The sequence below is a fragment of the Odocoileus virginianus genome, chromosome 15, assembly GCF_023699985.2.
Source record: "Odocoileus virginianus isolate 20LAN1187 ecotype Illinois chromosome 15, Ovbor_1.2, whole genome shotgun sequence".
In the NCBI taxonomy this organism is placed as follows: Eukaryota; Metazoa; Chordata; class Mammalia; order Artiodactyla; family Cervidae; genus Odocoileus; species Odocoileus virginianus.
The window spans coordinates 11,554,459-11,579,333 of record NC_069688.1 but is presented as its reverse complement, the minus strand read 5'-3'; the positions used below and the strand labels follow the sequence as shown (position 1 = coordinate 11,579,333).

At 39.1% G+C, this 24,875-nt stretch overlaps 1 long non-coding RNA gene across 3 annotated transcripts in view; it reads left to right on the top strand.

The window, feature by feature from the left end:
• Positions 1 to 24,875, top strand: part of LOC110130084 (uncharacterized) — a 230,881-nt gene that overhangs the window by 179,683 nt on the left and 26,323 nt on the right. The window contains exons 6-7 of one of the 3 annotated variants that reach the window (XR_011491401.1): positions 5,577 to 5,702; positions 19,575 to 19,753. The exons of 1 other annotated variant lie outside the window; for it this stretch is intronic. This is a non-coding gene — a long non-coding RNA (uncharacterized lncRNA). Of the gene's footprint in view, positions 1 to 5,576; positions 5,703 to 19,574; positions 19,754 to 24,875 lie in introns of those variants that run through there. One more of the 3 variants, XR_002311722.2, reaches the window with a different exon arrangement.

Here is a 24,875-nt window from a genome sequence, read left to right as displayed (position 1 = left end):
CTCAAAATGGATTGAAGATCTAAATGTAAGACCAGAAACTATAAAACTCCTAGAGGAGAACATAGGCAAAACACTCTCCGACATAAATCACAGCAAGATCCTCTATGACCCACCTCCAAGAATATTGGAAATAAAAGCAAAAATAAACAAATGGGACTTAATTAAACTTAAAAGCTTTTGCACAAGAAAGGAAACTATAAGCAAGGTGAAAAGACAGCCTTCAGAATGGGAGAAAATAATAGCAAACAAAGCAACAAAGAATTAATCTCAAAAATATACAAGCAACTCCTGCAGCTCAATTCCAGAAAAATAAATGACCCAATCAAAAAACGGGCCAAAGAACTAAACAGACATTTCTCCAAAGAAGACATACAGATGGCTAAAAAACACATGAAAAGATGCTCAACATCACTCATTATCAGAGAAATGCAAATCAAAACCACAATGAGGTATCATTACACGCCAGTCAGGATGGCTGCTATTCAAAAGTCTACAAGCAATAAATGCTGGAGAGGGTGTGGAGAAAAGGGAACCCTCTTACACTGTTGGTGGGAATGCAAACTAGTACAGCCACTATGGAAAACAGTGTGGAGATTTCTTAAAAAACTGGAAATAGAACTGCCATATGACCCAACAATCCTACTTTTGGGCATACACACAGAGGAAACCAGATCTGAAAGAGACACATGTACGCCAATGTTCATCGCAGCACTGTTTATAATAGCCAGGACATGGAAGCAACCTAGATGCCCATCAGCAGATGAATGGATAAGGAAGCTGTGGTACATATACACCATGGAATATTACTCAGCCATGAAAAAGAATTCATTTGAATAAGTTCTAATGAGATGGATGAAACTGGAGCCCATTATACAGAGTGAGAAGCCAGAAAGAAAAACACCAATACAGTATACTAACTCATATATATGGAGTTTAGAAAGATGGTAATGATAACCCTATATGCAAGACAGAAAAAGAGACACAGATGTATAGAACAGACTTTTGGACTCTGTGGGAGAAGGTGAGGGTGGGATGATCTGAGAGAATAGCATTGAAACAGGTATGTTATCAATTGTGAAACACATCGCCAGTACAGGTTGGATGCATGAGACAAGAGCTCAGGGCTGGTGCACTGGGATGACTGAGAGGGATGGGATGGGGAGGGAGGTGGGAGGGGGGTTCAGGATGGGGAACACATAAATCCATGGCTGATTCATATCAATGTATGGCAAAAAACACTACAATATTGTAAAGTAATTAGCCTCCAACTAATATAAATAAATGGGAAAAAAAAACAAAAAATAAAAAAATGGAAATGCAATTTTCCACATTCCTGGCATTCACTTACCTTCCTTATTTATCTCCAGATTATTTACAAATATCTGAAATACTCTATTTTCTTTTGAAGTCTCCAAAAAGGTGAAGATTTTTGTTTCTCTTATTCACTCTTGCATTCTAAACACTTAGGACAATGTGTGGCACAGAGTAACACTTAATTAATGTCTGTCTTCTAAAGAAATAAACTGAGGAGTTTTGAAATTCTCAGAAAAAAAGTAAAAAGTGAGAAAAATAACAAATGATTAATATGGAGGACAGAGAAAGGAGTTTTACTTAAACATAGCTAGTGTTCACAAGGAAAAAAATTCAGAGTAACTACAACATAGGCATCAACAACATAATTTTTTTAAATCCTGATAAGTAATTAGAGTAGAAAGTAAAGACAGAAGGGTTCTTGCTGCTCTGATGAAGTCAGTGGAAAAGAACTGACAAAAACATACCTCGGCAAAATTTATGGTGGATCAGAACAAAGGGTACTGTGACAGGTACTCAGGTAAGGGGAAAATTTTAAAAGATAAAGAAAACAGGTTACCAAACACACACACACACACACACACACACACACACACACACACAGACTCAAGTCAGTCTGGCTTAGACTTCATTATATCAGAAGTTAGGATGTAAGGAGTGACAACTGATAGACTTCAATGGAAGAGGTTTGGATTCAAAGTCTTTATACACATCCCAGTTATCTTTCAAGTATGTGACAATGAAAACATATTCTCAGATGTGCAAAAACATAGAGATATGCCTCCTGTGTATTTTTTTGAAAGAAATTACCTGAAGAGATACTCTGACTACAAAACAAATTTAAACAAAATCAAGAATGGATAGGCAACAAGTTAAACATACTACTGTATTTTGTTTTTTATCAAGTGCCTAATATTGGAGAAAAAAATATATGGAACAACAGAAGGAACTTACTACGAAACATCTGGATGTAAATCCCAGCTCTCTCACTAATTAACTTTGTGACTTTGGGCAATCACTCCAACTCTTTGAATCTTAATTTCTTTATAACATTAAGACAATGATAGCTAACTCTCACAGGTAGGGTAAGTTGGATGAAATTAGATAATGGATGTAAGTGAGATTAGTAAACAACTTTAAAGATGTTAGTATTTATTATTACTCACTTAAGAGTTTATGCAGCTTCCAGATAAATTATCAGAGTAGCTTTATTACATGTGTCCTGCCCCAACATCCATATGCTATCTCCCGACGTGATGGCATTAGGAGGTGGGGACTTTGGGAGGTCATTAGGTCATGAGGGTGGGGCCCTTATCAGGGGTATTGGTTTCCTCGTATGAAGAGACAGGAGAGCTTGGCCTTGCTCTCTGCTCTCTGCCATGTGAGGATACGGCAAGAATCCTGAAGCAGGCTTTCACTAGACGATCTGTAAGCTTCTTGATATTAGACTTCCGAGCCTTCAGAACTATGAGAAAAGAATGTCAGCTGTTTAAACCACCCAGTCTACGGTATTCCTCCATAGCAGCCTGAACAGACTATGACAGGCTTTCAGTTTTCTTTTCAGGGGATAACCATTTCTATGAATAAAGGATTTGTTATGGAACAGTGAAGACAGCTCACTGTATTTGGAAACATAAATCTTTTTATTATAGGTCTCAGTTACCATAGTCCAGATCTAGCTACATAAGGACAGATGTTGCTTCCTTCTGCAGAATTCTGTGGGCTTCTCCGGTGGCTCAGTGGTAAAGAATCTGCCTGCCAGTGCAGGAGACAAGGGTTTGATCCCTGAGTTGGGAAGATTCCCTGGAGAAGCAAATGGCAACCCACTCCAGTATTCTTGCCTGGGAAATCCCATGGACAGAGAAGCTCGGTGGGCTGCAGTCCATGGACTTGCAGAGAGCTGGACACGTGACTGAACGACAACAGAATTATTGTTGAATTCTGTAGAACTACATCTCATCCTCAAGTCTTTGTGATCTCCTATATTAATCAGTTGGATTACTCTCTTAATAGAAGCTAGGGTCTGTATCCTGAGCTCATTTCTTATGTCCTTTCATTGTGACCAGAGCTGCCTTGATCTTGTATTTTCAAATTCCTTTTCTGCATGAAGGCTTTCCACCTGTCTCCAGACATCCACCATCTCTGGTCAGTCCCTTTAAATCTTTTAGTGTGAATTACACACACATGATTTACAGATTAATTATATTTAGGATTGTGATTTTAGGATTCTGTTGGTTACGTTTTGCATAAACATTAATGTTGGAATTCCATGAAAATCTCTCCAATGGCAAAACAATATAGCATTACAAAGGAAAAGGAAGTAAAAATTTTGTGTACCGTATGATCTACACTATGTAAAAATGGTAGCAAAACTATTAAAAAGAATTGGTCTTGAGAATGGTAATGTCTTGGGAGTTGGAATAGCAAGTTATTTCAGAAAATTGACTTTATGAAGCAGTGGTTCCTGAGATATTCCAGCTTGTCAAAATATTCAAGCAATTCTATGAGTGAAGCAGTCATCTCAGAAATTCACATCACAAGTAAAATTAAATCATATGATAAATAATTTAGTGGAAAAAATGCTGTTTTTTTTTTTTACCCCAGATTCACAAACTTATTTGGAAGGAGAATTCTTTAAATTTACCATCAAATATAATTCCCTGGAACACACTTTGTAAACTAAACATTTTTAAATGTCCCCAGTAGACATAAAGTATTTACAGATTTTCTTATTTTCTTTTTTGTATTAAGAAAGTAACATACCCTCTTCTGAACCAATAAAACAATGTAAAATTGTATTTAAAAATTAATGATCTTATCCATAACATTTTCATTTCTGTCTCCCAAGATAATACATTAACAAACTGATGTGCATTAACTCATTTATTTTCCTGCAGAACAAGTGTATATGCTCATATGCACAAATGCTTAGGGCTAATGATATTCTGTTAGACATCAGTCTTTTACAAAAGTAATATCATATTCACGTTATTCTGCCATTTAAAATTTTCACCTAAATGCAGCTATCTCCCATTTAGAGATACACGAGATATGTCTGTGCACATGTATTCTCTAGTATAGGCCGTTCTCAACACAGGCTGTTCCTCTTCACCCTGCTTTGGTCTGACTCTCTTTGACAAGTCTCCTCTTCATCAAGTGCCTCTTGCAAAGAAGACCTTACTTTGCTCAGGTTCCGACACTCCACACTGAGCCACTCCTCAGCAGGTTTGCCTCCCTGAACCCGCTTGGGATCTCAGTGTCAGTATCCCCCCTCTCATCCTGCGTGGACCCCCACCTCGCCTGGCTCTTGTTCTGACGCTCCACGCAGCACTCCTCACTACTGTCTAGTTGCTCTGTCTAAACCGATGGCTTTACAGATACATCATTCAGAGAAGGTACATGAAAGGAAAGCATGAGAAAAAGAGGGCATATTTTTCATATTTTCTGGAGAGAGGTTTTACATGTGTTCTATTTCTTCACTACGTGTATGCTACCTTCTGGGTAATTTCCTTGATTTTATGTTTCTCTTCTTTGGTACTTTCTTCAGCTGTATCTCTCATGTTAGCTTTTATATTTGTTGCATTGTTTTGTTTTCAATTTCCTGAACAACCAGTGGGACTGAGTACATTTCATTATGTTTTTAATACTTACTGAATTTTTTCTCTTCTGTGAATTGCTTATCTATATTTGTTGCCCAAATTTCTGTTGAGTCTAACATTCTAACAGTGGTTATCTCTGAATCATTGCATTCTTGTTGGTTTTGTTGAATTACTTATGTGTCTATTTTCTAAATGTTATTTAATACTACATTGCATTCAGCACCAGAAAATCAGTTTCTGAGCAACTAAAAAGTAGTTCTGTGATTTATGTATGAATGTGTGTTGTTATTGTTGTTTAGTTGCTCAGTCACGTCCAATTCTTTTGTGACCCTGTGGACTGTAGCCCGCCAGGCTCCTCTGTCCATGGTATTTTCCAGGCAAGAATACTGAAGTAGATTGACACTTCTCCTCCAGGGGATCTTCCCGACCCAGGGATCGAACCTGCATCTCTTGCAGTGCAGGTGGATTCTTTACTGCTGACATACAGACCACGTGTGTGTGTGTGTGTGTGTGTGTGTGTTTGCCAGATAATGGCAAATGGTGAGAAATGAGATGGGATGAGAGTGATGTTTTATCTCCTAACTAACTGGATTATCAGGTAGGACTTATTTCCTTCATAAGCTCGCATATTTCTTCTTCAAACCCAGTAATTTATTTCTATTACAGCCTTTGAGTAATAATTAAAGCCATTGAAATGTTCTACATCTGGGAATGGAGGAGGGTTGATTTTCATGAAACCTTAGGAGAAGCTGCTGTCAGATTGCCAATGAAGTGTAAGCCTGCTCATGAAAGGTATTACTTTATTTCAAGAATTCAGTTTCTTGCCCTTGTATTTAATAGATTAATTTTGCTTTTATTGTTTTGTTGCCAACACCATCCTCAATATTTGTAGTTACATGCTGTTCATAAAAGGATTCATCTTGCAGAAGAACACCACTAAGCTTTAAAAGCAGAGGTGTGATGGAATTGAGAGGGATGACAAGCCACTCCTAGGGCTCCAACTGAGATGATCAATATTAATCTACTTATTTTACTTCTTTTTTGTCTTGTTTGCTTCACTGTCCTGTCATCTCTACAGATATCTTTGTAGATTATAAACTTTTGCTTGATATATAACTCAAATCTTGAAGGTGATTTTAGCTAAAAATAACTCAAGCCACATGGAGCCTACGTGCTACGGGGAAGTCAAGGATCGATCTTGAGACCCAGGAGGGTGAAGAGACAAGGAAGAACAGGGCGTCGACAGCAGACACACCTGAGTCTCAGCCCCACTTCAGACTGCCCCTGGAAGCCACAGTTCCCTCATGTATAAAATACCGACTGTAATCAACTGATTCATTCATCTGTTAACTCAGTAAGCACTTATTGAGCACCTACTTTGTGTCAGTAATGTGAACCACTTAAAATATTAAATCAGAAGACAAAGCCACATTTTTTAAAGTTAATAAGTACCAACTGTCTTCCCATTTGTAAGAAGCTTGTACAGAGTACATTGTATTATAAATGTCCAGAATCCTGATGATAACTTCAAACTGAAGTTACCCCATTGTTGGTCCATTAACTTCGGCCTTTGTCATGAAAAGCGATTATCTCATTACTTGCAAATTGACTTGTGAGTTTAATAACCAATAACATTCACCACCCTGTAAATCCAGGAGAGAAATGATGCAGAATGTAATTGAGATATTCTCCTATAATTTATCTAGTGACCATTGAGGAGTGAGAACAAATACCTTGTGCTTGAGAAAGAACTCAATATTTAAAATCCTAATAATCATCTTTATCGTTTCAAATGAGATATTTTAAACTGAGATCTGGAATGGTAAAAGGATCAGAATCACGCAATCAGTGCTTCAATTAATTACTCTATTCTGCATTGTGATAAACACCAAAATAGCTCAGACTCATATATTCCACACACGCACACATACCTAGAGCTCCTTAAACGGTGTATTTCCTTGGGAATTGAGAGGCAGTGACGGTTAGGAACAGGCTCCATTTATAGTCACTGTATTTGCCGTAGTCCTCCACCAATCAAAATATATAGTTTGCTATTTTAAAATGATGGCTATTTTTGTTTTTCCAAGTATAAAATTATATCAGAATATTAATCCGGTATTTTCTTCAAACATGTACTCTGGAGAATTACTGATGTAGCTAATTTCTAGGGTTTTTTTTTTTTTTCATTTATTTTTCTTAGTTGGAGGCTAATTACTTCACAATATTGTAGTGGGTTTTGTCATACACTGATGTGATTTAGCCATGGAGTTACATGTATTCCCCATCCCGATCCCCCCTCCCACCTCCCTCTCCACCCGATTTCTAGGTTTTTTAAATCCATAACTTGAAGACAGGAGAGGGGACACAATTTGCCCAAAGTACACACAGCTTGTTGACAGAGTCAGAATAAGACATAGGTTTCTTTTCTTCCAGCCAGGTGCCACTCATTCTGTTCTTCATTCTGCCTTCTTTAGAATCAAGGAAATGATAACAGGGTCTAAAATAAAGCCTATCTCAACCTGAGAAGTTTTCTTTGATTAATTGAATCAGTAGGCTTGAGGCTTCTTGGGAATCATTTTGTTAGATATGGGCTAGAAATAGCCTATCCCTTGGCTGAAATAGGTTACGTTTAAACTGATATGCTTTCTCCAATGTGCAGTTAGGAAAGAACAGAGACCTACTTTTGCAAATGTTGTTAAGGGAACAAGGAGCAGGCCTGTCATTTCTCTAGGTCAGCCATATTCCTGAAATCTCTCTTTGTCTGGATGTCTGTGGTTTTTCTTAATTGCCAGGAGTAATTCTCCTGGTGGCAGTTAAGGATTGCTTCCAGTGAAAAGACAGATTCACAGGGCTATAGAAAGGAGACACCTGGCATTACTGTCTACACTGGCTGTCCAGGCTTCACAATCACCCTACACACCAGGCGGTGTCATTCCATCATGTATTCATCTTTCCATTCCCCTAATGCATCGTTATTAGCATCTGCTCTGTGCCAGTACCATGGAAGTGATACGGAAGAAAAAATAGACATTATTCCTGAATTTGCGGACCTTGCTCTCTAGCACAATAGTCAGACGATAATGAGAAATTAAATATAATTATCAATATCAGCTCCATTTTAAAGATGAAGAACCTGAAGTTTAGTCCATTGATGTGACTTACACTTTACACTTATATTCATCCATCAATCAGGAGAGTTCAAAATCCACAGCTTGCCCATGTTCCACCCACTGCCTCTTAGCTGTATGCTTCCAGAGAGGATGTATGAATGTGTGAAGTCTCAAGGGAAAATGTTCTTTCACAAAACAGAGGGCTGAGGCTTCATCACTAAAAGCGGACAAATACAAAGGATCAACAGCCTGAGGGACACACTGAAGGGGGATGTACCGTTTTTTCAAACAGAACTCCTCAAGGAGCCCTTTCACTTTAAACAAATAGATAATAGCATGTATCTGCCATTATTCTATGGTTTTCCAGGTGGCTCGGTGCTAAGAATCCACCCCCCAGTGCAGGAGACACGGGTTTGATCCCTGGGTGGGTAGATCCCCTGGAGGAGGAAATGGCAACCCGCTCCAGGATCCTTGCCTGGAGAATCCCATGGACAGAGGAGCCTGGTGGGCTAAGACAAGATTCCTCTATGTCTTTTCATGGCTTGGTAGCTCATTTTCTTTTTAGTGCTGAATAATATTCCATCATTATTGGAATATTCTTGCAATGTTATTCCAATGTTAGTCTGGTTGTGTAACTGCACAAGTTTAGTTCTCTTTTCCCCAACAATTATTTTTTGAGATTTGGAACATAGGCTTAGTTAGCTAAAGCAAGTAAAAACACAAGCATTAAAAAGGGAAAACAATCTGAAAAGGGAGGGTGCTAGGATCTCTAAAGATATACTTAACATATTATGCAATTTCTCTGAGTCTCCATCTTCTCACCTGTAAAATGCCTATGCTGATCACCACCTCACTCTGCTTTTGTGAATAATAAGTGAGTTGACAAATGACAGCACTAGGAGGATGCTAGGCACAGGTGCTTCTGCCTGCCTTTCTGAGCCTAAAATGCAATCCATAGTAATTTTCTTCCAGACTGTGGTTAAGGTATATAGCTGCATGATGTTTTTCTGGGATAAAGAAAGCTCTGACTGCCTCATAGCTTGAGTATCTGCCAGACTAACATTCTGGAGATCATGTTTTGGGGAAGCAGCAACCTTATTGCAGTTTCTCAAGTTTACATAAAAGTATGTTTTCTTCCATTTACTTTGTTGTTACTTTTTAGCAGCCAAGTCATGTCTGACTCCTTGCGACCCCATGGACTGTAGCCCACCAGGCTGCTCTGTCCATGGATTCTTCAGTGAAGAATCCACTGAAGTGGATTGCCGTTTCCTTCTTCAGGGGCTCTTCCCAACCTAGGGACCAAACCCACATCTCCTGCATCGGCTGGCAGATTCTTTACCAGTAAGCCACCAGAGAAGCCCAGTTTACTCACAGGTTGCTTTTATCCAGACACTTTTACACAACAGTGTCCCCTGGTAGGCTGAGCTTCTGGAAATATCCTACTGTATTTTGTTCCTCCCCTTGTTTGTGGCAACAAGTCTCCTACACATTAGACACCCAGTAAATGCTTGCTGAACAGAGAAAGAAATCAGATTTTCAAAATCTAATGCAGACAATATACAAATCTTAAAAGCATCCCTTTTACCCCTCCTCTAATGTAGGGTCTCTCGACTTCACTGCTATTGACATTCTGGGCGGGATAATGCTTTGCTGTGTGTCGTAAGGTGTTCAACAACATTGCAGGATGTTCACCCAGTAGATGTCAATAGCATTTGCCCTCCCGCCCCCCCACCTAAATTGTGACAATCAAAAGGGTCTCCTGATATTGCTAGATATCGCCTGGGGGCAGAATGCCCTTGCTTGAGAATTACTATTCTAAGATAACATGATGACTATCTCCCTCACCACAAATTCCCAATTAAATGTTTATCCTCTCCACAGAACGCCTTTACTTCTCCTTCTTGTATATAGTAGTATCCCAAGGCTCCTAGTGACTCAGGCTAACAACCTCAGAGGCATCTGTAACTTCTTTTTGCTGCTATTTTTCTCACATCAAACCCATAGTTAAGTCTTGAAGGCTCTACGCTCCAGTTGCCAGACAAAAATACAGGACACCCAGTTAAATCTGAATTCCAGAGAAGCAACAAATAATACGTTAGCATAAGTATGTCTTGAAAGTTGCGCAACACATATTTATATTAACGTATTCATTGCTTGGGCTTCCCAGGTGGTTCAGTGGTAAAGAATCCGCCTGCAGTGCAGGAGCCACAGAAGATGTGAGTCTAATCCTTGGGTCTGGAAGATCCCCTGGAGGAGGAAATGGCAACCCACACCAGTATTCCTGCCAGCATAATCCATCCCATGGACAGAGGAGCCTGGCAGCTACAGTCCATGGGCTTGCAAAGTGTTATAGGCGACTGAGCACACACGATTCATTGTTTTCCTGGAATTCAAATTTAACTGTGTGCCTTTAGTTTCATTTGCTAAATCTGAGAATCCGACTCTATGCTTAAATTGCCTTTCAAATGTATTCAATTCATTCTGTTCCTGAGGACACTGTCTTAACTCAGGCCTTAATTACCCTTTGCCTGGAGAGCTGTAATGGTCTCTTATACATCAGCAAGTGTTTGGCTTTAAGTATTATATAACTTTGAGCCTACTGGCTTGAATAATAAGTCTATTTATTTTCTCTGTATTAAGGAATCTAAAGTGGTTCCGGAGACAGTATACGTAGGGCCACTTCTCTGCGCTCTTTTGGTTCTGTACGCCTGATTGGTCAGCCTTACCCGCGGCCTGATGGCAGACTGGCTGGAGCCGTTCTGGACATCATGCGTGTGTGCTGCTAAGTCACTTCAGTCATGTCTGAGTCTTTGCAACCCTACAGACTATAGCCCGCCAGGCTCCTCTGTCCACGGGATTCTCCAGGGAAGAATACTGGAGTGGGTTGCCATTCCCTTCTCCAGGGGATCTTCCTGACCAAGGGATTGCACCCACATCTTTTACATCTCCTGCCTTGGCAGGCAGGTTCTTTATCACTAGGGCCACCTGGAAAATGCCTAGACATCATACACAGACCCGAAAACATCAAGAGGCATGAAAAAGGCTCCTCCTGTTTTCCTTGTGTTTCTCTAGCAGAATCCCCCTGTGTCTCCCTAGGCAAGTGTTCCAGTACACACCCATGCTGAAACCAACCCCTGGAAGGACTGCCTGAATTATTCTGCCTATGCAGGACTTATTCCCTGGTGCTGGGGCCAACCTTCCCTGAAATACATTCCTTCACGGAGGAGCAAGAAAGCCAAATTCTTTGAGAGGGATGCGGTGGGGTGATGGGGTTTGAGAGTGTGACCAACGGTGTGTTACAGCCTCTACCTGGATTCTCCACTCACTGCTTCTATGTTTTCACAGCATATTTGACTTTGCTGCCATTCGTCTAGAGAACACTTGTTGAGTATCTACTCTATGCCAGATGCTGATGGATGCCTTTTCCTAAGACACAAATCTGAACATTTTCTCACTCAACCTGAAAGTTTCAGCGGCTCCACTTTGTTGCCTAACTAAAGATCCACTTGTAGCTTGTCCTTCAAGGGCCTAATTCTGTGTTCTTGACTCACACTGTGCTCAGCCAAGATGCACTCACGTTCTCTCCGCCCTCACATTTTTCTGATTCCACTTTTGCTTATCACGTTTTCCCCTGCCTTGACAACCTCCATTCACCACACCCATCTCCTCTGGCCAGAATTTGAAGTCATCTTTCAAAGAGTAAAATGCCACCTACTACATAACAACCATCCAAATTTTCTCAGCAACAATATCGACTGTTCTCTATTTTGCCTGCTAGATTACTGGTATTTTGTATGGTATCATTTATTCCACACAAAGAGCACAGGAAATGAATATAATTTTCCCCACTTTCTGAGACGCTTACCTGAGATTCACATTCTTAGCAAGTTGGTGAGCCTGAACTTGCACCTAAAATTTTTTATTTGCAAACTAAAGTTATGTGTCATAATGCTTAAACACACACACGAGAGACAGATCTAGTTTCCAAACTCCATTCGCCCTAGCTACGCGGCTTCGAAAATCACTGAGCCCTACTGCTTATCAGTAGTCCACTGGTTCCCTGTGCCCGAGCCAGACTGGATTCTTTAAATGCTTAACAAAGTGTTTTTCAGAGTACCAGGTTACATGCAGGCCGTTAATTGGTCATGACCAATAATTTTTAATAGGTTTATTAAGATATAATTCACATGTCACCCAATTCACCCATTTAAAGTGTAAAATTCAATGATTTTGGAAAAAGGATATTTTCAGAGCTGAACAGCCTTTATCATCATATAATTTAGAACATTTTATTACCTACAAAAGACACTGTCCACCTCGTAGCTATCTCTGCTGCCCTACACCTCCATCTTCCCAACCACAGATGATGATTAATCTACTTTCTGTTTCTATAAATTTGACTATTCTGGACATTTCATATAAATGCCACCATATACAGTAGAGCTTTTTGTGGCTGGTTTCTTTCACTTAACATAATGTTTTCAAGGTTCATTCATATTGTGGTATGTATCAGAACTTTATTCTTTTCTCTTCTTTTGGTCAAATAATATTCTGTTGTAAGGTTGTACCACATTTTACTTATTCATTTATCATTTCTTAGACCTTTGAGTTGTTTCCCCTTTTGGTTATTATGGTAATCCTGCTATGAAGATATGTTTGCCAGATTTGTGTAGACATATGTTTTCATTTTTCTTGGGTATATTATATAGCTAGGAGTGGAATGCTGCGTGAAATGGTAACTCTATGTGAAATTCTTTAAGAGACTTCCAGACTATTTTCCAAAATAGCTAAATTGTTTTTATATTTTCTGCCACTCAAGTATGAAGGTTTTGATTTCTCCATATTCTTGCCAATACTTACTGTCTTTTTGATTATAGCTGTCTTAGCATGTGTAAAGAGGGTATTCCATTGTAGTTCAATGTGTGTTCCCCTGATGACTAATTATTTTGAAAATTTCTCAGATACTGTCTTCTTTGGAAAAGTATCTATTCAGGTCCTGAGCCTGTATTTTAACTGGATTGTCTTTTTATTGTTGAGTTGTAAGAATTCTTATATATTTTAGGTTCAATTCCCTTGCCAGGTATCTGATTTATAAATATTTTCTCCTGTTTTGTGATCTGTCCTTTCATATTCTTGATAGTGTCCTTTGGCAAGATCATATTAATCTACTTTCTGTTTTGGGTATATTTTGGTGTTATAAGTAATAAGTCATTGTCTAATCCAGGGTCATAAGAATCTAATGTATGCTTTCTTCTAGAGTTTTTAATTTTGGCTCTTAGGTTTAGATCTCTGATTAATTTTGAGTTAAAGTTTTGTGTGAAGTAGGAGTCCAACTCCATTCTTTTGCATGTGGGTATCCAGTCGTCCCAGAATCATTTATTGAAAAGAATATTCTTTTCTTAATCAATGATTTTGATGCCGCTGTCAAAAATTAATTGAAAAAATATGTACATATTACACACACACATGTGTGTGTGTGTGTGTGTGTGTGTGTGTGTGTGTATGTATAAGTTAACTCTCAATTCCATTCTTTGTATCTTATGCCAGCAGTAAGTAAAGTAAAGTCACACAGTCATGGCCGACTCTTTGCGACCCCATAGACTGTAGCCTACCGAGCTCCTCTGTCCAAGGGACTTTCCAGGCAAGAGTACTGGAGTGGGGTGCCACTGCCTTTTCCAATACCAATAGTTCAGTTCAGTTCAGTCCCTCAGTCATGTCCGATTCTTTGCGACCCCATGAATCGCAGCACATCAGGCCTCCCTGTCCATCACCAACTCCCGGAGTTTACTCAAACTCATGTCCATTGAGTCGGTGATGCCATCCAGCCATCTCATCCTCTGTTGTCCCCTTCTCCTCCTGCCCCCAATCCCTCCCAGCATCAGGGTCTTTTCAAATGAGTCAACTCTTTGCATGAGGTGGCCAAAGGATTGGAGTTTCAGCTTCAGCGTCAGTCCTTCCAATGAACACCCAGGACTGATCTCCTTCAGGATGGACTGGTTGGATGTCCTTGCAGCCCAAGGGACTCTCAAGAGTCTTCTCCAACACCACAGTTCAAAAGCATCAATTCTTCGGCACTGAGCTTTCTTTATAGTCCAACTCTCACATCCATACATGACTACTGTAAAAACCATAGCCTTGACTAGACAGACCTTTGTTGGCAAAGTAATGTCTCTGCTTTTTAATATGCTGTCTAGGTTGGTCATAACTTTCCTTCCAAGGATAAGTGTCTTTTAATTTCATGGCTGCAATCACTATCTGCAATGATTCTGGAGCCCCCCAAAATAAAGTATGACACTGTTTCCACTGTTTCCCCATCTATTTGCCATGAAGTGATGAGACCAAATGCCATGATCTTAGTTTTCTGAATGTTGAGCTTTAAGCCAACTTTTTCACTCTCCTCTTTCACTTTCATCAAGAGGCTCTTGAGTTCCTCTTCACTTTCTGCCATAAGGGTGGTATCATCTGTATATCTGAGGTTATTGATATTTCTCCTGGCAATCTTGATTCCAGCTTGTGCTTCTTCCAGCCCAGCGTTTCTCATGATGTACTCTGCATATAAGTTAAATAAGCAGGGTGACAATATACAGCCTTGTCGCACTCCTTTTCCTATTTGGAACCAGTCTGTTGTTCCATGTCCAGTTCTAGCTGTTGCTTCCTGACCTGCATATAGGATTCTCAAGAGGCAGGTGAGGTGGTCTGGTATTCCCATCTCTTTCAGAATTTTCCACAGTTTATTGTGATCTACACAGTCAAAGGCTTTGGCATAGTCAATAAAGCAGAAATAGATGTTTTTCTGGAACTCTCTTGCTTTTTTGATGATCCAGCGGAGGTTGGCAATTTGATCTCTGGTTCCTCTGCCTTTTCTAAAACCTGCTTGAACATCTGGAAGTTCACAGTTCATGTATTGCTGAAGCCTGGCTTGGAGAATTTTGAGCATTACTTTACCAGCATGTGAGATAAGTGCAATTGTGTGGTAGTTTGAGCATTCTTTGGGGTTGGAATGGAAACTGACCTTTTCCAGTCCTGTGGCCACTGTTGAGTTTTCCAAATTTGCTGGCTTATTGAGTGCAGCACTTTCACAGCATCATCTTTTAGGATTTGAAATAGCTCAACTGGAATTCCATCACCTTCACTAGCTTTATTCATAGTGATGCTTTCTAAGGCCCACTTGACTTCACATTCCAGGATGTCTGGCTCTAGGTGAGTGATCACACCATCGTGATTATCTGGGTCATGAAGATCTTTTTTGTATAGTTCTTCTGTGTATTCTTGCCACCTCTTCTTAATATCTTCTGCTTCTGTTAGGTCCATATCATTTCTGTCCTTTATCGAACCCATCTTTGCATGAAATTTTCCCTTGGTATCTCTAATTTTCTTGAAGAGATCTCTAGTTTTTCCCATTCTGTTGTTTTCCTCTATTTCTTTGCATTGATCACTGAGGAAGGCTTTCTTATCTCTCCTTGCTATTCTTTGGAACTCTGCATTCAAATGGGAATATCTCTCCTTTTCTCCTTTGCTTTTCGCTTCTCTTCTTTTCACAGCTATTTGTAAGGCCTCCTCAGACAACCATTTTGCCTTTTTGTGTTTCTTTTCCATGGGGATGGTCTTAATCCCTGTCTCCTGTACCATGTCACGAACCTCTGTCCATAGTTCATCAGGCACTCTGTCTATCAGATCTAGTCCCTTAAATCAATTTCTTACTTTCACTGTATAGTCATAAGGGATTTGATTTAGGTCATACCTGAATGGTCTAGTGGTTTTCCCTATTTTCTTCAATTTAAGTCTGAATTTGGCAATAAGGAGTTCATGATCTGAGCCACAGTCAGCTCCCGGTCTTGTTTTTGCTGGCTGTATAGAGTTTCTCCATCTTTGCCTGCAACACTGTATCTTAATTACTGTTGCTTTGTAGTAAGTTTTGAAATCAGAGAGTGTGAGTTTCAACTGCAATTGTTCAAGCTATTTTGAGTCTCTTGAGTTTGCATATTAATTTTAGGATCAGTTTGTCAATTCCTACAAAGTAACCAACCAGAATCCTGACAGAGATTATACCTAGTCTGTAGATCTGGGAGTGTTGTCATTTTAACAATGTTAAATCTTCCAATCTGTAGAGCTAATATTTTTTTTTCCATTTCTTTAGAACTTCTTTAATTTATTTTTAATTGATTTTAACACCGTTTTATAGTCTTCAGAGCATGATATTTTGTACTTTGTTAAATATATTGCTATACATTTTGTTATTTTTGACTCTCGTAAGCAAATTATTTTCTTAGTTTTATTTTTGGATTTTTATTGCAAGTGTTTAGAAAATACACTTGTTTTTTATGTTTTGACCATCTCTCTTGCACCTTTTCATATCTTGCTTGTTAATTTTAATAGGTGTTTAGTGGATTCCTTAAGATTTTTACATGTAAGATAATCATCTGTAAAGGGAGATAGCTTTACTTCTTTCTTTCCAGTTGTATGACTTTTGTTTCATTGTCTCACCTAATTGTCCTGACTAGAACTTCCATCAAGTACAATGTTGAATAGAAGTGATGCATGTTGATCTTACAGTAACAATATTCAGGTTTTTTTTTCATTACTAAGTTTGATATTAACCGTGTGTACTTAATAGATGCCCTTTATCAGGTTGAGGAAGTTTCCTTTTATTTTTATTTGTTTAGTGTTTTTATCATGAACAGGTATTGGATTTTTGTCAAATGTACCTATTGAGATGATCATGTAGTTTTTTTTTAATTTCGTTAATATGGTATATTTTATTAATTGATTTTGAGATTGTAAGCAGAACTTGTATTCCTGGTACAAATTCCATTTGGTCATTACAACTCTCTATATACATTTGGATTTGGTTTACTGGTATTTTGTTGAGAATTTTTGTTTATGTATTCATAAGATACAATGGTCTGGAGTGTTCTGGTAATGTTTTTGTTTGGTTCTGATATTAGAGTGATACTAGAATGAGTTGGAAATTTTTTTTCAAAATAAAAATATAGTTTTATTTTTTGAAAGAGTTTGTAAAGTTTTGGCATTCTTTTTAAATTTTTATTTATCTCTTTATTGGCATTGTTTTTTAAAATAAATATTTGGTGTAGTTCACTAGTGAAGCCATTTGGCCCTGGTCTTTGGACTTGTACAGACTACATTAAACCCCACCCTCTTCTCCTCTTTACTTGGCTGATCACTGCTATTTTTATCAGCTTAAATTTAGGTAATACTTCCTTGAAAGGGACTTTCCTAATTCTAGCTGACCAGAGAAGTTCTCTTTGCTGCATGTTCCCGTAGTCCACTGTAGGTCTTACTGGGATGATTTACCCCACCCTCCTTCCTCTACTATAAGGCTTGAGAGACCATGGCTTGCATACATTCTATTCACTGTTCCATCTCTATCAGTAAGCAGTTGCTTGGAAAACTGCCCATGTTCAGGAAATACTGACCGTATCATTAAAGCACAGGACATGGGAAATCATACCTAATATTATACTAAAAACTCATAAATATATATGCTTATGAGAATTTGTTGTGTATTATACGTGAGTGATGTACTATAGGGGTTTCCCTTATATAGAGGAGCAAACTGAGCCTCGAATTAGGTGACTTTCCCAATGGTATACTGTCTTGTTTAGTAAGGAACTAACAAAAGTATTGTAAGAATTTAGGAAAAATAGATGCTCATCCGCTAGAAAGAGCAGTGGTGGCTTATGACAGGAGAGGAAGCCACCCTAGACCTTGCAGAATGCTGGAATCTGGGTCAAAGTTGATGGGAAGGCAGGCAGCCTGTGTTCGGAGGTGGGGAATGGGAGAATTAGGATTCATCTCACGATCTGTGTTTGAAAATACTCAAACTCTCACCACAGCATCAACAGAAAAAAAAAAAATTAGAAATCTCTCTTTCAAGTTAAAGCAAAGCAAAGATGTGTTAGACTCAGTTCCTTCTCAGAAGATCATCAGCAAGTAAGGCAGGCAGCTGGAATGACAAATTAGGACAGCTTTCCGGTAAGAGTCCCTTGTAAAGGCCTAAGTTCCCTTCTGGGCGGCAGTGTTGTCAATGAAATGTGAAGATATTGCGCCATCTAGTGGTCTCTTTGAACACACATCTCTATGACCCTGCTTTCTTGGTTGGTTGTCACTAACATCACTATATACAATGGAGACTAGTTTTCTGCAGGTTTAAGATAAAATGTGTCCTTCAAGATTCTCAAGGACTGAGATGTATTGACACAGTAAACAAATGAATCAAGACTTTCAGGCACTATTGTGAATGAGATGCCTTGAAAGATCTGTTTTACTGTTCTAAACATATGGAAAATCTTGGGTAGATTAACAAAAAAAATTGATTGGAGATGTTATTGATCTTAAATTCAAGAAAGACAAAATTTCCAAATATCCCAACAAAGATATCTTCAAGCCAAAGCTGTTAATCTCAAGTTTAAATCAAAGTCTCTCAGGTTATGAAAACAAATTCCATTTTCTGTCATTTCTGAGTCAGTTTTGGTTTGTTGATTTATATCCTCATTGTAGATATCATGCTGCTTTTGCATGCCTGGTCATTTTTGATCGGATGCCAGATGTAGTGAATTGTGCCTTATGAGTATTGTAATAATTTATACAAATAACTTTCTTTGAAAATATTAAGGGGTGTCTTAAATTTAAGATTAAGATTAAATTAAGATTTCAGAGCCCACATTTACATTCAAAATTCCATAATTTTGATGAGAAGGGATGTACAAATATATTTGGGTGTCTATGATCTTTCAGACACTGTGCACAATCTGTAATTTGCTCCCTCTTTTCATCCTCATTGAAACTCAATGGTAGGTACTATTAACTTTAACTGATGGAAAAGAGACTTGAGTTTTACAATAACTAAGTTGGTCATACTTCAAAATGTCAGGGATTAGAGCTCGAGTGTTTGACCTCGAACCTGCCATCTTAATGTGTCATGATATATAGCTCCCCACAGCAATCAAGGAAAAACCCTAAAGTCAGCTACCATGCACAGTCAGCAACTTATACCTCCAACAATCCTTCCCTATTCATTCATGCGAGGTGGCCATTAGGAGTCTGAGATCACTTTTGATGAGCAAAGTCCAATACTCCTGGCCCACAGTAACTCATGATTTTCCTGGGAAGAGCAATCCAGATCTGATACTTACACGTCTGATTTACTAAGGCTGAAAGCAGTGCTTTGGGGCTGGTGCCTTGATTAATACCAATGTTACTGTGAATAAGTAAATGCTCTGTATACATCAAATTTGAAGATTCTCAGAAGAAATAATTGCCTATGAATATCTTAAATTGATCTGCTTAAATGGCAGTTACTCTTGCTGTTAAAAAAATTTAAGCATAAAGCATAATAATCCTTTGTGTAGTTTGTCCATGGTTTATTCATTCAGTCATCTATTGATGGACATTTGGGTTGTTTCCAATGACATGCTATTTATAACAAACAGTGTTTCCTTTGTATCAGCTTTTGCTACAAAATGCCATGTAGTAAACAACTGCCAAGACTTAGCTGAATATAAAAATAACCACTTATTGTTTATGTCTCTTAAAGCCTAGCTTTGGGTCTAGCACACTGTCATTTCTACTGACATGGCATCATTTCAAAAGAAGTCTCCAGGTCAAGCCCAACATCAAAGATGAAGAATTGCTGCACCCACGAAGAGGCCACGGGAGAATCGTGGGTACTAGGAAGGCTGGAGAGAAATATAATCTATTGCAGTCTTTTGTAAAGTTTTGTCAATGTGTCATTGAAATACATTCCTAGAAGTGGGATAACTGGGATACAGATTAAGTACACATGTAATCTTTCTAAATATCACCAAATTCTCCTTCATAGTACTTTAAACATTAAAACCATTTAAAAAAAAATCAAGAATCAATATATGACATTGTTGGGACTCCCCTGGTGGTCCAGTAGCTAAGACTGTGTGCTCCCAATGCAGGGGGGCCTGGGCCTGGGTTCCGTCCTGGCCAGGGAACTAGATTCCACGTGCGACAACTAAAGATTCCACATGCTGCAACTAAAAAAAAAAAAAAAAAAAAAGTTCTGCATGCCGTGAGTAAGACCCAACACAGCCAGATAAATAAACAAATTTTTTTTTTTTAATTGTCTTCCCACAGTCTGCTTTGCAGTCAGTGTAGTTTTAACTGTTATTTCTCTCACTATAAGCAAGGATAAGGATCTTTTAATGCATTGAAAAGCCATTTGCATTTCTTTTTCTTCCGTGAACACTTTGTGTCTGTTGAAGGAGGTGATTGAAAGGATGTGACTCCGGTTGACCTGAGCTCTGGGCCAGGCATTTGGAGGCTCCTCCCCGCCCCCGCCCTGGGGATGTACTCTCTGCCCTCCATTCCCACCGTGGGGGCTCTTTTCAGGAGGCAGCCTTGAGAGAGTGGGGTGGTGTTGAGACCCTCTGGAAAGTGTCCCTGACCAAACCCGGTTAAAGCCGCTACATAAACTTGTAAGATTCCGGTGGGCGGATGCCAAGATCTACTTGTCCAGTGTCTGCCCAAAACGGGTCTGGTGTGTAAGTTCCCTTGCTTATTAAACCTGCCACCTACCAATTTGGAGTGGCTGCCCTGTCTGTTTCTGCAGGCACTCCTTACCCTCTCTGTATGGGCGTAGGTTTCAGATTTTACCCAGGAAGTCTCTGGGTTTGTGAATCAACAAGATTGGTGCTTACCTCTGCCCCCTTTTGGTAGGGTTTTGGACTTTTCTCTCTCTCTACAAGTTGTTTATACAATAGGGAAATTACAAGTTTGTAATTTTTTTCCCCCTAGTTTTTTAGCTTGGCTTATTGTGTTTTGGCATTTGACAAATGTTTTGAAGTTTTATTTAATCAAATATACCAACCATTTCCCATTTTGCTTCTGGATTTGGAGGTATAATTAGGAAGGATTTCCCCCATTTGTGAAAAAACCTACTCATGTTTTTTTCTTGAACTCATGTCATTTTTTTTCTATACTTAAATCTTTTTTACACTTATCCAGTATATTCTGTTGTAGGCAGTGATTCTAATTTTAACTTTTTTACACAGGCGTGCCTCACTTAATTGCACTTCATAAATATCACACTTTTTACAGAGTACAGTTTTTCAGCAACCCTGTGTTGAGCGGGTCTGTCAATGCCACTTTTCTAAGAGCCCTTTTCTCGCTTCCTGTCTCTGTGTCAAACTTCGGTAATTCTCACAATGTTAGAAACATTTCGTTATTATTTTAATTGCTATGGTGATCTGTGATCTGTGATATTAGATGTTACTGCTGTCGTTTTCGGGGTGCCACAAACCATGCCCTATAAGACGACAAACTTAATCTGTATAAATATATGTTTTGACTTCTCTACTGCCCAGCTGTTTCTCCATCTCCCTTCCTCTCCTTGGGCCTCCCTAGGCCCTGAGACATAACCATTTTGATATTAGACCAATTATCAGACCTCTAAGTATTGAATGAAAGGAAGACTCATACCTTTCTCACTTTAAATCAAAAGCTGGAAATGATAAGGCTTAGTGGGGAAAGCATGGTGAAAACTGACGCAGACTGAAAGCGAAGCCTTTTGAACCAGTCTGCGAAGACGTGCTCAGCACGGGGTTGCTGTGGACGCAGAGGAGAAGTTCTCCTGAAGGAAATTGCAAGCGCTACTCCAGTGAACACGCGGGAGATAAGACAGCAAAGCAGCCTCATAGCTAATATGGAAGAGATTTGAGTGGTCTGGACAGAAGATCAGACCAGCCCTCTTGAGCCAAAGCCTAGCAAGACGCTGACTCTTCAGTTCTGTGAAGGCTGAGAGAGGTGAAGAAGCTGTGGAAGAAAAGCTTGAGACCAAAAGAGGTGTTGGTTCGTGAGTTTTCAGGAAGCCATCTTCATAACATATACATGTCAGGTGAAACGGCAAGTGGTGATATATTCATAGAAGCTGCAGCAGGTTACCTAGAAGATTTAGCTAAGATAATGAATGCATGAAAAAAAAATGATTTTCATTGTAGATGAAACAGCCTTATGTTGGAAGAAGATGCCATTTAGGACTTTCCTAGCTAAAGAGGAGAAATCAATGCTTGACCACAGACCTTCAAGGGACAGTATGACTGTCTTGTTAGCGGCTAACACAACTGGTGATTTAGGTTAGGCCAATGCTCATTTGCGTGCATGTGTTCTCAGCTGCTCAATTCTGTCTGACCCCATGAATTGTAGCCCACCAGGCTCCTCAGTTCATGGGATTCTCCAGGCAAGAGTACTGGAGTGGGTTGCATTCCCTTCTCCGGGGATCTTCCCAACCCAAGAATCAACCTGAGTCTCCTTCAATGCAGGCAGATTTTTTACCATCTGAGCTACCATGGAAGCCCTGCATATTTGCATATGTAGGATATGTAATTATGTATAATTAAATAGAAAGGATACAGTATTTTATATATTTAATTTGCTCTCTCTTTCAATAAAACGTTTGTTAGTTAGTAAGGTGTATTTATTTGTGATACGGGCTTCCCAGGTGACTCAGTGGTAAAGAATCCACCTGCCAATTCAGGAGATGCAGGAGACATGGGTTCAACCCTTGGGTTGGAAAGAGCGACAACCCACTCCAGTGTTCTTGCCTGGAAAACCCCATGGACAGAAGAGCCTGGTGGCCTACAGTCCATGGAGTCATAAAAGAGTTGGACATGACTATGCACGCACAACCCAATCCAATTTATTTATGATAATGATTTCCTTTTCATAATTTTATATGAATTTTAGTGCTTGCCTTTTCCTTAGTATCTTCCTTTTCTCAGGTATTATTCATCGACTTTATTATTGATTTTGTCCTAGGACACTGTTTAAATTAGCTGATGCCTCTTCTTTTCCTCAGCATCTGGATTGAAATACTACTTTTACCCCAAATACTACAGAAGACCATCAGCAAGCTTAAACTACATTCTGTACATGCTTCCATCTCCTCATTTTCTGATAGTTGTACTGTATCTATCTTGCCAGAACATGAAGTCAATACATGTTCTACTGTCTCATTTAATTATGTATTCTTACATCTACAAGCATGTATGTGTATATTGTGTATGTATATTCAGATACACACATGTATACATGTACACAAATATATTATATATGCATATACACACACACACATATGCATATACTATCTTTTGAATCCATGCACTAAGGACCGATCTCTCATTTCTTGAGCTCTGTCTTTAGCTGCATAGAAGTGTATTGATATTAATTTGGAGAGTAAAACTGAAATTTTTTTCTGTTTTCAGAATTTTCTTCTCTGTATCATATTGCCCAGATAGCACATTCCATTCCTGTCCACTAAATCTCAGGGAATTCCTTCTAACCAACTGGGATATGACCCCGTTTCTTGTATTCTTCCCTCATTTAACTGAAATCCCCTATCACCTTATTTAAAAAACCCACAGAGAGTCCTTTGTTTCCTCAAGTTTGTTGTTCAGAATATCCTATTTCTTGCATTTTTGCCTATAAAGCTAGATAACTTTTGGATTACACAAGGATATCAGACTTTTGCACAATTACTGGTTAAATTTAGTCATGGCCATTATAATTGCTAACCGTTAAACAAAATCATGATTGTGGCATCTGGGAGCTATAAAGGTTGCGAGAGTGGAAAGAGAATTAAGTAATCTAGAAAAGAGTCAGCAGATGAGAAAGCAATAGAATGTTTTAGAGGGGATGATAATTAATTTGGATGTGAATGGAAATGGGCAATGGATATTTGCATGTTCTTTTAGAGAGAAACTGTTGTTGGGAGATGTGACATCTACTCTTTTGTAGAACTTTATTGTTTGAAAGAACAATTTCAGATATTCAAATGTAGAAATCATCTTTAACATGCCATCAACAAACAGATTTGAATGCCAAGGCTGATGATTTCAATGTCTCAACTTTGGAGAATCAAATTTACAGATTTTTTAAAAAATAAAAGACCATTAATATGAGAAACATTATTTGCATGTGTGTGTGCTGAGTGATACAGAAATGTCAGAAAATGCTACTATATCCAAACCCTCATCTGTCTAATTCAGCACTTGTCAAAAGATGGAGCACAAAAATAAAAGTGGGTTTTATTGCTCTGGGTTTTATTACTCATTGATTCAATGGTTACACCAAGTATCGTTTTCTTGACCACCTTTGAGAAATACATGCGTATTTTTAAACCAGTGATGTGATTTACCTGAGAGTTTCATTTCCGATGATGATAAGGGGATGAAAGGATTTTGGTGGCCACAAGGCAGATTTTCCTTTTACTTCCAGGAAAGACCTTTTGAACTAGATGAGGCTGACTACACTCAAGTGTGAGAAATCATTACAGAATGGACTTGCTCCACTTCTCAGACCTAAACCTGGCAAGGCTCAGTTGTGTCCGACTCTTTGTGACCCCATGGGCTATAGCCTACCAGGCTCCTCTGTCCATGGAATTTCCCAGGCAAGAATACTGGAGTGGGTTGCCACTCCCTTCTCCGGGGGTCTTCCCAACCCAGGGATGGAACCCGTGTCTTTCGTGTCTCCTGCACTGGCAAATGGATTCTTTACCAGCTGAGCTATCAGGGAAGCCCAGAGATCTCTATGCTGTCTAGCTTATTAGAAGCCACAACTTCCCATTTTGCTCTCACTGAATCCAGGGTGTCTGGAAATTTGGAATCCCAACTCACCTAAACCCAGACATCTGTTTGTTCACCAGGCAGTGGATAAATCCTTCAAGGAGGATGGAGGTGTTTCTTCTAAACTCACACAGGGCTTTTTGCTGTCTGTCATTCTTTTCATCACAATTGCCGTTGAAGGTATCATCATCATCTTCCTTTTGTGAGTGAGACATGGCTACAGAGTGGCAAAGTGAGCTGCGAGGTGA